Here is a 15681-nt window from a genome sequence, read left to right as displayed (position 1 = left end):
TCCAACATTTATTTTCGGGCAAATGGTAAATTTTTGCAAGCTTGACTGGTGTCATGTACCACCTATAAATCATTTTCATTAAATTCTCTCTTAGGGCATTACATGCCGAACCTTTTCCAACTCTACAATATCCTTTTCATGATGCGGTGACCAGACCTGCACACAGTACTCCAAATGTGGTTGCCTCATAGATTTGTATAATGGCATTATGAGACTGGCAGCTTTATTTTCAATTCCTTTCCTAAGGATTGGTGGCATGGAATTCCACTCTTGATGCAACCTGAAACCTGAATGGCACCTGCAAGGTGTCCTTGGAATGCGCCTTCTATCTTCACGCACATTCCCACCGGGGAGACACAAGAGGAAACTTCCAAAATACTCCCTGATAATTGAGGAGAGAAAGAAACAGATTTTAAAAGTGGTTCCTCACTACTGTGCATGTCTGCTTTTCCGGTTGCAAGAAAACTCCCAGCAATTAGGAGCGATAATGGAGCAATGTTACAACACACCACAAGCAAAAGCTTGGCATGAAAACTAAAACCCTGGAAATAAAAGAGAAAGCAGGAAGAAAAAGGAAGAAATTGCAGGAGGGGCCCATGTGGTGTGTGCAGAACCCACCCAGTCCAGTAATAAGAAGCTGTCCTGGGGAGGCCTTCTGCGCTTTGGGCTGGGCCAGCCCCTCTGGAGGATTTGACAGGTGAGATCTTCCTTGGGTACACGGAGTCACTGCACCAGAAACCTACCCTCAGATAAAGCTGGAACTGAGCCCTTGTCAAGGCCAAGCGGAATAATGATCAGCCACAGCGTATTATCTCACCCCCTGTTGCTTCATGAGATCTCTGTCCCCTCTCAGCCTGCGCTGGGGTGGGAAGGAGCAGAGTGGTGAAGGAAGCCCAGACAGGTTTGGCATCCTCCTGAGCCCAGCCCCAGCCTCTTTCAACTTCCCCGCTCCTCTTACAGTCTGAGCATTTGCCAAGGTTGAGCAACAAAGGAGGGAGACAAGCCCAGGCGACCCACTTGCCTCTCCCCTCCCCAGCCCAGCCCTGTTCCTCTTGGTGGCAGATAATCCCCATCTGGCTTGCTTGCACGGAGCCTGGAATGCAGGAGGGGTCAGGGAGGGGGGCACGCAGAGAAGGGGGGACCCAGCACCCGGCTGCTGCCTCTGAGACTGCCGGCCGCCACGGGTGCGACCCACACTAGCCCAGGGAGCAGCCCAACGTCATGGGGAAAAGAGAGAAACTGGTGGCAGGCCAGGCCTTGAGGGCAGCCAGAGCCGAGCCAAGCCAGAGGCTCACCGGTCTTGATCTCAGGACTCCTGCGCAGGGCCAGCTTGCCTGTGCGTTATTTTACAAAAAGTAGAAATAATGTGTAAAACTTAAGCAGTTGCTGCTGAAGCTGGTGGCTTTAGAGGTCCTGAAGCCTAGTGGTTAGAGAGGTGCAAGGGAGGCCCTCCCCCTCCCTGCCTCCAGAGCAAAATGGAGGCAGCTGCAGTGGAAGGCATGGCAGGGGGAGGCCCCTGTAAATGGGGAGGGGGGTATTTAGGATGTGGTGCCCTCCGGGCTAGACTTCACAGTCCAAGCCTGGGGCCCCACAACCTAGGGGTGGGGAGGAAACACCACTAGGGGCAGGCAGTAGGTGACAGTGGCCGCCTCGCAGAGCATCAGTGCCCAGTGTGGGCACGTTAGGGCTGATGCCCATTGTCACAGCATCCCTTTTTGTTTCCCAAAGAAGCCAGCTCCACAGCAGTGGACTCAGGCAGCTCCCGCCACACAGGCCTGCTGCCATCTTGGTTTCTCCAGGAGTGCCCCTCCCTCTCAGGGACTGAGCATGGCGGGTGGGGGGGCCAGCTGCAGCCAGCTGCTGCCTGGCTCCACAGTGGGCTTTCAAGAGCGAAATGGTTTTGGTCTTAAAGGAAAGGAAAGAGCGCCTTCCTGATGCTGCCTGCTTCCCTGGAGATGGCTGCTTCTCAGGTTTGCAAATGGCCTTGAGAATGTGGCTTGCCCCCCCCCCCCCCCGCTTGCTTCCTTGCCCCCCAGTCCTTGAGTGCACCAGAGAGCTGCCTGGGCTCTGCAGGGACTTGGGAGCCATCCTGTCTACAGCCATTTGCAGCTCACTATTCCACAGTGGGACCCCGGAGCACCCTGGGCTCCAGACATCTCCAGCGGCAGATTCTTGAGCTGCGGTTCCTGCACTGCAGGGGGTTGGACTAGATGACCACTGGGGGTGCCTTAAACTCTACAGTTTTATGATTCTATGAACCTATGATTTCCATGCCACTTCGCAATCTCAAAAGTACCTCAAAGTGGTCTACAACCTAGCTTAAATAATTTGTGAAATTTCAAATGCTGCAAATGAGAATCAGATAAAAGCGCAATAAGGAAGTGCGATAAAGCCTCTTTATAAATAACATTAGCAACTATAAATGAAATAATAATAATAATAATAATAATAATAATAATAATAATAATAATATACCCCACCCTCCCCAGCCAGAGCCGGGTTCAGGGCGGCTAACACCAATAAAATCACAGTAAAAACGTAATAGGGAAAAGAAAAGAAAAAACCCAATTTAAAATACAGATTAAAATGAAATTTAAAATGCAGCCTCATTTTAAAAATGCATGAAACAGATGTTGTGCCCACAGTTCCTCCCCACAAATAGCAGCCTTGGTTGTGGATGAGCTGTGGCCTTCGAAGAGAGTGGCTGTGAATCGCAAATCTGTGAGGGGCAAACTGCAGAGCCCAGGATGCTTTGAGGGGGAAATGTGCTCCGAAAGTGCTTCAAAGGGATCTGGTGTGCAGGCAGAGGATTGGACTTCTCAGCAGCTCCTTCCTGCACCTTTGGCAAGAGGCGTCACAGGAAGAACAAGAGAGCCAGACCCCTTGCCTCCTCCCAGCCAGGGGGGGGCACGGCTCACTCCCCCTCCCCCCAGCGGTGTTAAGCAAGTTCAGAACCCTCCAGTCATTAACCTTTATTTATAGGCTTTATTTGCATTTTGCATGTAAGCCACTGTGGGAGGCAGCACAGAAATCGTGGTAACAAATACTTCTAATACGTAAAAAGTTCACCCAGTGTGGCCAGCAGTGGGCTTTGCTGGGATCGCCCCAAGGGGCTGAGGATGGCCTGAGCTGCCCTGGGCAAGGCAGGATTGCAGCCAGCCCCCTCAGACCAGAGCAAAGGCACAAAGTCAGAACTTAAAGGAAATGCAGAACTGAAGAGTTCCTGTCCAGCTGTAACTCCACTGCAAAATGGGGCTGAGGCACCACTCACACACCTCAAATATTTGCATGTGCTCCCTCCACCCCCAAAATAGGCTCATGCCTTTTTCAAGTTAGAGGGAAGAGACGGAGCGTCTTTAACACAGCCATGCGCAGAGCAAGCTCAGCACCAAGTCCCTTAACATTTCACTGTTCAGCACAGCACAGTTTAGAAACAGCTGCCTCTCACATCTCTCCGGAAATTCTGAGGGAAGAAAAATGAAATCAGCCTATGCTTCTGGTGTGTTGAACTGTTAAATAACTATGTTTGCTTGTAAAATAATAATAATAATAATAATAATAATAATAATAATAATAATAATATTATTATTCCTAGGAACTGTCATTTGTTAAGGGTGCTAGGAATTACAGCTCTGGGGTAAGCAACAATTCCCAGTATTTTTAGGGGTGGAAATGTACTTTAAATGTGTGATGTGTACACAGCCACAATCCTGAAAAGGATGGGAATGTGGAGGTAAGGGACAGAAACCTGTAATTCAGCTGAAACACATGCTGTTAATATTGGGTGGAGACAGATGAAGACTAATTGCATGCTTTAAAACGCGGGTGTTATCTCATCATTTGTGAACCGTAAAGGTAATGTATAATTCACTTAATTGATGATGTGCTCCTAATGGGTCCTGGTATGAGCCTCTGAGGCTGGGAATGGCAGAATGTGTCAGGATTAAACACTGTCCTGGCCATAGCAGGGTCTTCCTTTTACCACCCAGGGAGCAAAGACGGCCGACACCAGAAACTAGACTCTACCATTCTGTGGTTCTGTGATCCAGTTGAAAGCTGACACTGGGCAGTTCCACAGGACTCAAACCAACGCGCCACATGCAGCTCTCCCACCCCTTAATCATGGTCTGTATGATCCCAGCTGCTGCTGCCGCTTCTCCCATGAATCCAGCCACAAGCTGAACAAGGAGAAATGCACTTTTCATCAATGCAAGACAGAGCTCTTGGGAGATGCCATAAGGCAACTCTGAACAAAGCCACTCCCCATCAGATGAGTGGAAGCCTCTTGGAATGGTGGCCAGGATCCACAAAAGCCCAACCCCAAATGCTATTCATGGAGATCCAGAACTTCAAGAAGTCTTATGTATGTTGGATCAGGATGGCCGAAAGACTTTTGCAGCTCTTCCGAGGTGAGTGGGAAGAACTTTGCAGACTGTGAATGACTGAGTGAACCGGAAGGCCTAATCCCAAAAGGCAAGTGCATTGTTGCAGCACAAGCAATGAGGAAGGAGATCCTAGATCTAGAACTTATCTAGACCAGAACTCATCCATCCACCAAGGATGCCCAAGTGGACAGTGTGCTGGCCAGGTTCTGGAAGGGGCAGAGAGAACAAAATCTCATGCTGTGACTTCTTATCCAGAAGAACTGGATCAGCACAATGGAAGGATCCTTTAATCACATGATAGACCTTGGGAAAGGCGAACAGCTGAACTGTAAGGCTGACCTGGCTTGGTTCTCAGGTCCTGCTTTTCAAGGTCTGTTGAGATAATTGCCTTGCCTGAGCACTGAAGAATATGTCTGTTTGCTTTGGCACGCCTGATCAACATGACCCACAACGCAAACCAATTTACAGTAGCAGAATTCCAGTCATTTCTGGCATCTTACAACTTTTGCCATATTGCCACCAGCTCAAATTACCCTCAGTGAAATAATGAGGCAGAGAGAGCAGCACAGGCTGCCAAGAAAATATTGAGACAGGCCATCCCACCTATTTGCTCTTGTAAGCTACAGGTCAACTCCGTTGATAGCAACTAGATATGGTCCAGCAGAACCACTAATGGGAAGACAGAACACCCTTTTCCAACCCTTGGTCAGAATTTAATTCCTGGAAAAAATTGCCACTTCGTATTTCCAAGCTAAGAGAGGTTATAAGCATTATTTAAAGAATCCGTGCAATTCAGTGTTAAAACTCTGCCATTTAGATCCAGAAGAGCAAAGAGGGAGCTTATAGCATCAGGGCTCGTCCTCCACACTTATTTTTTGCCCCGCTGTTTCCCAGCTTGTGTCCAGGCGCTTCCACCCCTAACCCACCACCAGATGCTTCTCCCAAGAAAACACACTCTTTAAAGCTGAATTGGAACCAAGGGCAATTTGGGTTTTCTGCAGGTGGCTGCCCAGAGTCAGTGGTCAAGAGTGGGTTTTTGTGGAGAAAATGCCAGGGCAAAAAACAGAAGGGGGAAACTGCTCAGACACAAACCTGGAAAGCCTGGACTGGTGCCTACAATGTGAAGCAAAGCTAAGAGTGGATGAGCCCTTAGTCCTGTTGGAGAACAGACACGGCAGAACCCAGTCCCTGTGCAAGGAATCAAATGTGATCTACTTTGCAGAAGCCAACAACTTGCTCTTGTTCTTGAGAAGGTAGAATCGCCAAGAAGACGTACCCAAAAACCCAAGTTCCTCTACTGATACTGCCTGAGCCCATTTGTAAAACTGACATCCATTGCTCACGCTTGGCAAATCCTCACTGTGATCAACTCCTGCCTGGAGACCTATGTCCCCACTGTGGAAGGACGTGTGGATCCAGAATTGGCCTCTACAGTCACTTATGGACTCATTGTTCAAACTGTGTTTATGGAACACAATCTTATACGGCTACGAGGGATTGCCAAAGAAGAAGAAGAAGAACTCCAGTCAACTTATTTGGAAGCCTGCAGGATTTGGAAATGAGGGAGGGGTTGCCAAGCATTTCAACAGTGCCAGCTGATTTAATGGCTTCCCTCCCCCGCCCCTTTAACACTGGGATAGAGAGTCTGCAGCCCTTGAGAAGCTGGTGGACTATGACTGCCCACCATCCCTAGCCACTGGAGATGGAGCCCAACAGCATCTAGAAGCCCCCCCCCCATCCCTGCCCTATTTAGGGCATCCCCTTCCCTAAATACATGGGTTTCTCTACCCAGAACATTCCAGAGAAATTTCTTTATCAAGTAAGCATCTTCTAACAATTAGCTCCCATTAAGGAGTCATTCTGAGCCATTAAGGAGTCATGAAGCAGTTGTTTTTTCAAATCAGCAAAAAAAGCTAACGCTATACTAACTAGACCGTATCAACCTAAGTTGACTGTCTTGATCAAAAGTCATATTCTGCCTTGGTCAGACCCCACCCGGAATGCCATGTCCAGTTCTGGGCACCCCAGTTTAAGGAGGATATTGACAAGCTGGAACAAGCAAAATGCTGAAGAAAGAAAGCCTTATTTATGAGAAATGGCTAATGGAGTTGGAGATATTTAGCCTGGAGAAGAGGCGACTGAGAGACGATAGGATAGCCATTTTCAAATATCTCAAGGGCTGCCCCATGGAAGACAGAGGGGAGGACCCAAACCAATAGATTCAAATAACAAGGAAAGAGATTTTGACTAAACATTAGGAAGAACTTTCTGTTTGACAGTAGAACAGGCCACCTTGGGAGGCGGTGGACTCCCTGCAATGGAGTTTTTGAAGCAGAGGTTGGGTAGCCAGAGATTATTTAGCTTGGTCATTTTTTATTTTAAAAAATACGTATATACCACTGTATCATAAATAAATACCATGGTTGTTTACAACAATATAAAAACATAAAAACAGACAATAAAGGTTTTAAAAAATTAAAAACAAAAATAAAATAAAAACAGGCATCAGTAGACGATTGTGGAGGATGTATTCTTAACTGCCTGCATAGGCCTGGCAAGATATGAAAGTATTCAGCAGGCATTTAAAAATTGGCACAGAAGGTGCCTGCTGAATCTCTAGTGGCAGGGAGTTCCACAGGACTGGGCCGATGACATGAAAAGGTCAGTTTCTCCTTCCTGTTTTGGGCTAGATGAGCCTTTTGGTTCCTTCCAGGTCTATAATTCTATGTTTCAATCATTTGGAGCTTTTCCTTTTCCTTTTCCCAAAGTGATCCTGCCCGGCTTCAAGGCGAACCCACCGTCACAGCCAGGAAGCAGCAATCTTGCAGGACTCTAGAGTCACAAATGGAAAGAGGCTGTCATAGCTCAGCCCCAGTGCAGCTGTTTTGCATGCTGAAGGTCCCAGGTGAAGCTTCCCCCTCACAGCATCCACATGCCAGGAAAAGGTTCATCCTCGGGCCAATGCCAGGTGCTTCTGCAGCTATTCGATGCACAGGACCCTTTGAAGGGGGGTGAGAGCCTTCTGCTCCCAGCCCTGGCAGGGGAAGGAGGCAGGCGGAGGCTCCTGCTGGGCCTAGAAGAAGCCTCTTCCCTGGGAAGCACCTGCAAATGCTTGCTGGTTCAGGAGGCTCGGGATCTGCGTAGCGTTGACACCCCAGATTCCCAGTGATAAAAGCTACTGGGCCGGTTGGGAGAAGGTTCTGCTCCCTGCAAATTAAAGGGCGTTGTCTTGCCTGGAAATTGCATCACCTGCCTTTCTGCAGAAGGGGGAGATTTCCTGGTCTGCCAACGAGGGGGACACTCCTCCTCCTCCTTCGGAATTGGCTGTTGCCTGTTTGGACCCAAGTCTGGCCTTAGACGTGGGCTGGGGCAGTGCCAGGCTGGGCACAGCTCCCTGGGCTTGTCCACACACATGGCAGCCACAGCAGTCACACATCACACGTGCAACACCAACACTACCTTGTTTGCACAGCTGCAGCGTCTCATGGCAACACAAACACAGAAACTGGTCCCCACCACACCCAGCAGAGCCTGCGCACACGGCAGGACTTGGCAGGGAGGGGGGCAAACCCAGCACTGCCCAATCTGACCCTCCTTTATAGAGACTCCCATCCCCTGCCCTGTCAGGGCTGCCTGCTCCCAAGGGCAGCCGTGGCTCTCGAAGGCTTTCAGACAAGGGACATTCCCAGCCCCACCTGGAGGGACCTGAAGCAACAGCTCTGTCCCTGGGCTGCTGTGGTCCTGGACTCATGAGCAGATCCGTGTCTGGCCACTTCAGAGTCCAGCCCACGTGGAGCTCCTTCATGGGAACACGGCCCGGAAGTCGCTCTTGTCACCATTTGCACCCACCCACCCACTTCCACCCCCTGGATGCAGGCTGAAGGCAGAGAAGGAAATCTTAGGCGTTGGAGGTCCTTTGCTGAAGGCTAATTGCATTCTGATGGAGGTGAGCTCTAATACAGAACAACAAACCCCTGTGTTGCAAACTTAACACAACAAACAATACAAGCAACACACAGACCAGTATACTAGATTGCACTGTAATTCTTATTGCATAATATACATGATTTAGTAACAAAAACAAAATGTGTGCACTTGTAAATTCTCTAATTTAGCTCTAAAGCATGGGTGGGCAAACTAAGGCGCGGGGGCCAGATCCGGCCCAATTGCCTTCTGAATCTGGCCTGCAGATGGTCCAGGAATCAGTGTGTTTTTACATGAGTAGAATGTGCCCTTTTATTTAAAATGCATCTCAGGGTTATTTGTGGGGCATAGGAATTTGTTCATTCCCCCCAAAAAAAATATAGTCCAGCCCCCCCCACAAGGTCTGAGGGACAGTGGACCAGCCCTCTGCTGAAAAAGGTTGCTGACCCCTGCTCTAAAGGGAAGGGAGAGCAGCTCAGACTGTCTCAAGCAGCTGACCTGGAATAGCATGAAAGGGAAGAAAATGGTGAGCTATTTAATTGAACCCCACGGCCTTGGTGGAGTTCTCCGGGGACCAGAGCCTCTTGCCCCTTGCCTTGGGCAGAGGAGGGCTTGCTCCGCTCCAGGTGCCCTCAGTTCCTGGGCCAGCTCTGCCTCAGGCTCCACAGGTTCATGTGTGGTTATTCATTTATTAAGCTATGCGTCGCTTTTCACGTGAGTCTCAAGGCCTTTTTACAGGCACACCATAAAAAACGCTGAAAATAAAAAATAGTGTAAAAAAGCAACAATTAAAGATGTGTTTCAAAACAGCACAGAATCAGCACCAAAGGCAGAGAGACCTTTTCACTCAGCTAGAAAAGTTTTTCAAGTCAAATCTGTCCCCAGTTGTTTATGGGAAGTGACAATCATGGCCCCCTCTGTGACCCGGAGGGATGCTGTGCATGGAAGACGGGTGACCCCCCCAAAGGCCTGCCCTGAGTTACTGTGGAGGGGCTCTTGAGAGCTGGGGGGATTTGAAGGAGGCATGTCTAGGGGGCATGTCAGGGATCAGGGTCTCTCTCAAGTTCCCTGGGCCTGAGCTGTTCATTCCAAAGCCTTGAACTTGGCCCAGAGGTGGAATGGCAGCCAGAGCCACAAACAAGGTCAGCAATGCTGGAAGTCATTTGCCCCGCAAGCAGCCCAGCCACTGCGTCCTGCACAGCTGCAGCCTCAGGAGTAGACCCTATGCACATGGTCACAAGGAATGAGCCTGATGAACACACTCCATATCCCACCTTCGCAGCAGTGGCACTCCAGACACTCTGCTTGCTTGGGGGGGGGGGGCGGTGTCTCTAATTCCCCAGATGCCTTCATAGCATCCATAGAGACCCACGGAAGGAGGAGTGATAAAAACTGCCTTTAACATTGCGCCACGACAGGCTGGCAAGTCACACCTTTCAGCAGGCAATTATTCTGCAATTATGTGGTTTCAGCCTAATCCAAATGTAATTATGTGGAGAATTGCTGTTTATGAAGAGTGGATTGGCGCAAAGGAGCCTCTGGCACAAGGTAGTCGGTTGGGGACAAGAGGTACCAGGAGATGGTGACCCAGTCTGGCCACCCAGGCAGCTCAGGAGATGCGAGGGAGGAAGGAGGGGGCCGCATTGGGGCTGGGAGGGGGCCTGGAGCAGCAGGGCTCCCAAGGGCAGGAAGACCAAAGACGCCTTGGTTGAAGGCCTGAGTGGCACCAGCACCACCCAGGACATGATTCCCACCCGCTGCAAGGCAGCAGGGCCCCTTTCATGCGAGGGACAGCCCTCTCTGACCCGCAGAGCACCCTGGGACCTCTCAGTCTGCCAGGGGCTCAGCCCAAGGCCCGCCCTGGCGGGTGCCCAGATCATTGCCAAAGCATAATTTCAAGGACTGCTGTGTCCTACCTGCCTCCCACAGCATTCTCCGGGAGCCCCAGAAACAGTCTACAGCTGGCCAGGAGTTAGGGACAGGTTCTTCTTTTACTAGTACAGTATATTCACTTTCAAAACACCTTTTTTTCCTGAAACTGCAGTCTTGTCATTATCAGATGTTTGCCACCCGCCTTCCTAAGCATTCGGGGATCAGGTAGGAGGGGGAACGTCTAAATACCTGCTTGTTTTGCAAGACCAATAACAAGCCCTTTTCCTGGTGCAACACACAGCCAGGGAGGGAAGCTCCGGGGGGGGGGGGGAATGGGCAAGGAGACCCACAGCGCAGCTTGGCAGCTGCCCATCGAAAATGGCCCATGCCTGCAGGAAGGGAGCAGAAGTTCCTGAAAACAAGACATGATGTGAAAATGCTTCATAGCAGCTTTCTGAGGTCCCAGCCAGGGGGCGGCAAATGGGTGCCTTGTCCAGGAGCTGTGCTTTGCTCCCTCCTCCAGAATTTTGTGTGTGTGGAAAATTGTCTTTTGAATTTTTGTCATGACAGACAGTGACGGCTTCCATGTAAAGGATGCCACCTTGCTTTTATAACAGGAACAATTTAAGAAATAGGAGCCCCTGAAAAGAAGTAGTGAGTAAGGCAGGACTTCTTGATCCTTGGGGTCCCTTCAAACTCTACAGTTCTATGATTATAGAGAGCAAAGGCACAGCGAAAGTCTCTTCTGGAAGACCCGCCCCCCCGCCAAGTCTGCTCACCTTCCCTGAATGAAGGTGGATTTTGCAGGACCGCTCCTGTCACTCAAGAATTGCTTAAGGCAGCCTGCCTGGTAACCAGGGAACCTTTGCAGATTTAAAGGCTGGACCTCTGTTTGCAGAGATGGAGTCAAACTCCCCTCTCCCCCCCCCACCTGGGCTGAGAAGGATGGGCTGCTATTTGCACTGTGAATGTACCCCTCTGAAAGCATCCCCCCTTTTAAGTATTTCCCCAGAGACCCCCCCCCAAAAAAATACATTATGAAAACCTACATTCCCATACATGCACCACAACTCATATCAGTATACATCCTTTGGAACTGGTCTTTGGTTTTCTAAAGAATTTGTAAAGGAAAGCATTATTCTAAGTCTGAAACTCCATCTCACTGGCTTTATCCAAAAAGGTTTGCCAGCCCCCCAACTGCTTGACCAGGGCTGCACGAGAAGGGGTCTTACTCTGCTTCTAAACCCAGATTGTGTGTTTTTTGTATTGCTCGTGTGATACAAGATTAAAACAAAATTTTGGATAAAACTGGTTTGCAACTTTCTAGTTACAGCATAAACTGTTTTCTTGATTTTTTGGTCTCCTTTTCTTCACTGTCCCCTTAACATCTTTTTTTCTAAAGAAACAGAAAGCATGCCAGTCACTCAACTGGCACTCTTCTCCAGGGGGTGCTCTGTGCCCCATCTGGAAAAGTAGTTCCCCCTGCTGCCCCCATGTGACGGGGAGGGCACTCTCGCTCTCTTTTTAATAATAATATTTATTTATTTATTTTTAAATAAATTTTTATTAAGATTTTAAAGATTACAGAAAAAAAGAGAAAAAATAACAATCAAAGAAAAAACGAAAAAACAATACATATAAAAAAAATCATCAAAAACCAAAAAAAGCAGAAAAAATATAAAAAACAAATAAACCTGTACATCACTTACTTACATTCACTTATTTCCTTGACCTCCTCACACCTCCCATTTTTGTATTCTAATTCAATTTGTTATTTCAGCAAATCCTTCCAACCTTATTTTTATCTTAATAATTTGTCTTAATATACCATAACTTTACATTCTTTCTTTCACCTCGGGGAGGGCACTCTCAGGGCTGCAGACAGGGGCAGGGCAAAGGGGCAGAGACCCATAGCACAAACCTGCACCTGCTAATTCATAGGCAAATTTAGGCTGACTTGCAGAGCAGCTGGGAGAACCTAAATTTGGGCTCTTGCTGTCAGGGCTGAATCTGCCTCTGGACAAATGAGGATGCAGGGTGGTCCCAGGGGTCACCACTTCTGTAAGTGAAGCTCACATTTTGTATTTTTGCGTTGTGAACTGCTCTGTGATCTTCGGATGAGGAGCGGTATACCGTATAAATGTAATTAATAATAATAATAATAATAAAGATTAAAAATACACCCACACCATGAAATAATAATAATAATAATAAAGATTAAAAACACACACACAGCATGAGCTTAAAGCACCACAGAGCTTCCCCCAAATAAGCCTGGGAGTGTAGTTTACCCACCACAGAGCACCAAGAACAACCAAGGATTCCTTGGGGGGGCGGAATGCCATGTGATTTAAATGGGCTTCAGATGTAAAGGAGGAAAGAGGCCAGAAATGGGTGGGGGAGCCCTAGCAGAGACGACCCAGGGGCTTGTGCCCCCTGCCCGCCCCACCTAAGAGGTAAGTAAGGAAGCCCCCCTTTCTGTCCTGCATCTGGACCTGATCCTGCCCTTTCCGGTCACTGCCAGCTGCCTTTCTAGACTGCGCATCTCACTTCTAAGCCTGCCTTCCAGAGCTTATCCTGCTCCTGTGAAGGAATGGGGAGTTAGCACAAGATTTTCCAGACCAGTGCAGGCTGGGGGCTTGCCCAAAGACCCCTTCAGGAAACGCTGGTGGGGCCCACAAAGCCAAGAGCCTTGGCAGCCCCCTAGCTGGGCTCTGGATGCTCCCCATCCCCCCACCCGGCTCTGGATAAACCACAGGCACACACATGTGGGGGACACTCTCATGGAAGGGTCCCCAAAGGTCCAAACCTCTGCAAAGCAGGAATCACAGCTGAACAAGTGGACACCCAACCGCAGTTTAAAGCCTTTCTTCATATCAGCTTCTTGCCAAGAGGTTACATTTCTTCAGAAGGCTTTGCCTTTCCTTTTAAAAAAGTGAAAATGTCCCTAACAAATGAAGATGAAAACTCCACATGGATAAAATTAAATGCCTGACTAGCCAGTGGTGCCTGCAAAGGTGTCCCTTGTCAAGAGGGGGCCAGCAGGTCTGGCTGAGAAAAGACCATGAAGGTGCAAAGGGCGTGTCCCTTGGAAGGGGCCACCACTGGAAAGGCCCACGAGCCGCTGGAGGAGCCTGGAGCAAAGACCTCCTCCTCCTCCTCCTCCTCCTCCTCCTCCTCCTTGCGGCACCTGGGAAGCACCTGGAGCCCTCCTGAGGCATTTTCTCTCCCCCTGATGCCTCACCTCTGACTGGCACAGAAAGGGTATGGGCCTAGAGGGCATCCTGCTGCCACTGCTGCCGCCTTGCTCCTGGTCCTGACAGCCTTCACCAGAGATGCCCAGGGAGCAGCGTGGGCACCAAGGGCAGGCAGAGCGGCTGGTGGCAAGGTGGCAGGGAGCAAACAGGAGCAGAGGCGGACCTAGGCTGCCTTGAACCCTTGGCAAGGACACGTTTCAGCATGGGGAGGTGTGATTTTTCCGCCCCCATACCCAACCAATCCCTAGGTACACCCTGCAACAGGAAACCCAAAGGGGAGCCCTCGGTGGTGGGCTTGCAAGCGCTGGAGGCAAGAGGAGCCACCTGGGCAGAGAAGCCTGAGGGCATGCATGGGGGGGGTCTGCCTTTGAGGCTGCTTCCCCCCCAGAGGTGTCCCCCGACAAGAAGGCCTGCACTGGCTCCCAGCAACACGTGAGGCACCTGCCTGCCAGAGGCAGCCCAGCCCCGTGGGCGCTGCTCCTCACTCCCATACGCCTGCCCTTGCCAAGGGCACCAGCGCCCAGCACTCCCAGTGGCACTCGCCCCCCGTGGCCCCTAACCAGGCATTCCTCAGTCCTACCTGTGGGTCCTCTGCCGGGCAGGTCCTCTGCTGTTGCCGCCGCCTCCTGCTGCTCTGTCCAACTGTGCCAAGGTGGGACGGCCTGAGCGCAACCTTGCTTTTATGTCCCCGCCCTGGGATGACACACTGGCCCAACCCAAGTGGTGCAAACACGGGGAGGGAGGGAGGGAGGGAGGGAGGGAGGGAGCGCTCCTGCCATACACCTGCCTCTTCACTTCGCACAGGCACTGATTTTGCCCAGACCGGAGGGAGGGGAGGGTGTTCAAAAGGCAGTGTGCGAACACACGCACACACATAGGGATTTTGTGCAAGGCTCCTGGTGGTTCGTCAGGAGCTGCCTGGGATGGGCAAGAAGAGTGTCGCTGGGAGAGAGGGGGAGACCAGGGGGCTCCTGGAGCAGGACCCCTTTGGCGGGGTCCGGGCTCTCAAGTGACAGGAGCAGCTTGGAGGCGGTTTTGGTTCCTCTCCAGTTTGTCAATCCTAATCCTTGCCCAGGTGTGTCTGCAACGGAATTCCTGCCGCCTGATCTGCCCTTCGGGGCTTTCCCCGTCCTGCTGCCGCAGCAGAGAAAGCGAGATTCGCGAGCGCGGCTTCCTGGGAACGGGCCGGGCCGCGTTGTGCAAGTCGGGGTGGGAGCAGCGTGGGTGGAGAGAGCAGAGAGAGGAAAGCATTTCTCCCTTCCTCTGAACCAGGGGGGCCATCTGCCAAGCTGAATGTTGGAAGGGTCGGGGCAGATTGAGGAAATGTTAATCTGTGGAACTCACCGCCGGAGGAGCCAGTAATGGCCATCAGCCTGGATGGCTTTGAAAGAGGGCGGGGCAAATTCGTGAAGGACAAGGTTTTCTGTGGCTACTAGCCAAGATAGCCGTGTTCCACCTCCTTTCTTAGCGTTCCACCTCTGAAGGCTAGTTGCAAAGCATCACCAGTGGGGAGAGCCCTGCATTTTGCTTGGGCTCTGCTGGGGGGGGGGGGGGGCTTGCCAGAAGAGGCAGGCTGCACCCAGCAGGCAGAACAATCCAGACGAGCAGCAACTACCCAACGCCAGTAGCTCCTCCAGCCAAACTGGAGGAGGGTCAACTTTGTTCATCATCAGCGTTGATCACAAGGCAAAGCTTCTCCTGGTTTAAATGCCAGCCCCAGCCCCCTCTGGACAGGGCAGGAGAAGACCCTCCAGCCCACCCTGCCCTTGCCTACATGACATGGATCCAGCCCCATCAGGTTGAGTTGCCAGCACTCTGTTCTGCATTTCCTTCGCTGCCCCCCTCCCTCCAGTCCCAGGGAGAACTGACATGGCCTCAGCCTCCGTCTTGTCTGCAGAGCTGGGCTGGGCGGCCCAGTGGGAAGAGTAACCAGGCTGGGAGAGCAAGGAGAGCAGCTTGCTGTGTGGGGCTGTTTATTCTTCCAGAACCATCCTTGCCAGAGGAGGAGGAGGAGAAGGAGGCAGCTCAACCTGCTCAAAGTTTTGTGCGAGGCAGCTCAGCCAGCCGCGTTTCCTTTCTCACTGTGGCTTTTGGCTCCTGTGGACCTGGCTTGGTACGGAGGAGAAGATGCAGGCAGAGGTGCCAACTTGAATAAAATATTGGGGGGCAGGTAAGCCCCACCCCACATAATAGATCACGAGATTCAGTGCACACACCATTTGAATGGCATCAACTTGGGGGAG

The 15681-nt window shown here is 50.8% G+C and overlaps 1 protein-coding gene across 1 annotated transcript in view; it reads right to left on the bottom strand.

Moving 5' to 3' along the window:
- Positions 1–14121, bottom strand: part of EPPK1 (epiplakin 1) — a 34094-nt gene extending 19973 nt beyond the window's left edge. Inside the window, exon 1 of the mRNA XM_079984034.1 lies at positions 14019–14121. The gene's annotated coding sequence lies outside the window, so the exon portion shown is untranslated. The remainder of the gene's footprint in view (positions 1–14018) is intronic.
- Positions 14122–15681: the final 1560 nt, after the last annotated feature.

The sequence above is a fragment of the Podarcis cretensis genome (genome assembly GCF_951804945.1).
Source record: "Podarcis cretensis genome assembly, chromosome: 7".
NCBI classification, from domain to species: Eukaryota; Metazoa; Chordata; class Lepidosauria; order Squamata; family Lacertidae; genus Podarcis; species Podarcis cretensis.
This window is presented reverse-complemented; position numbering and strand designations above follow the sequence as displayed.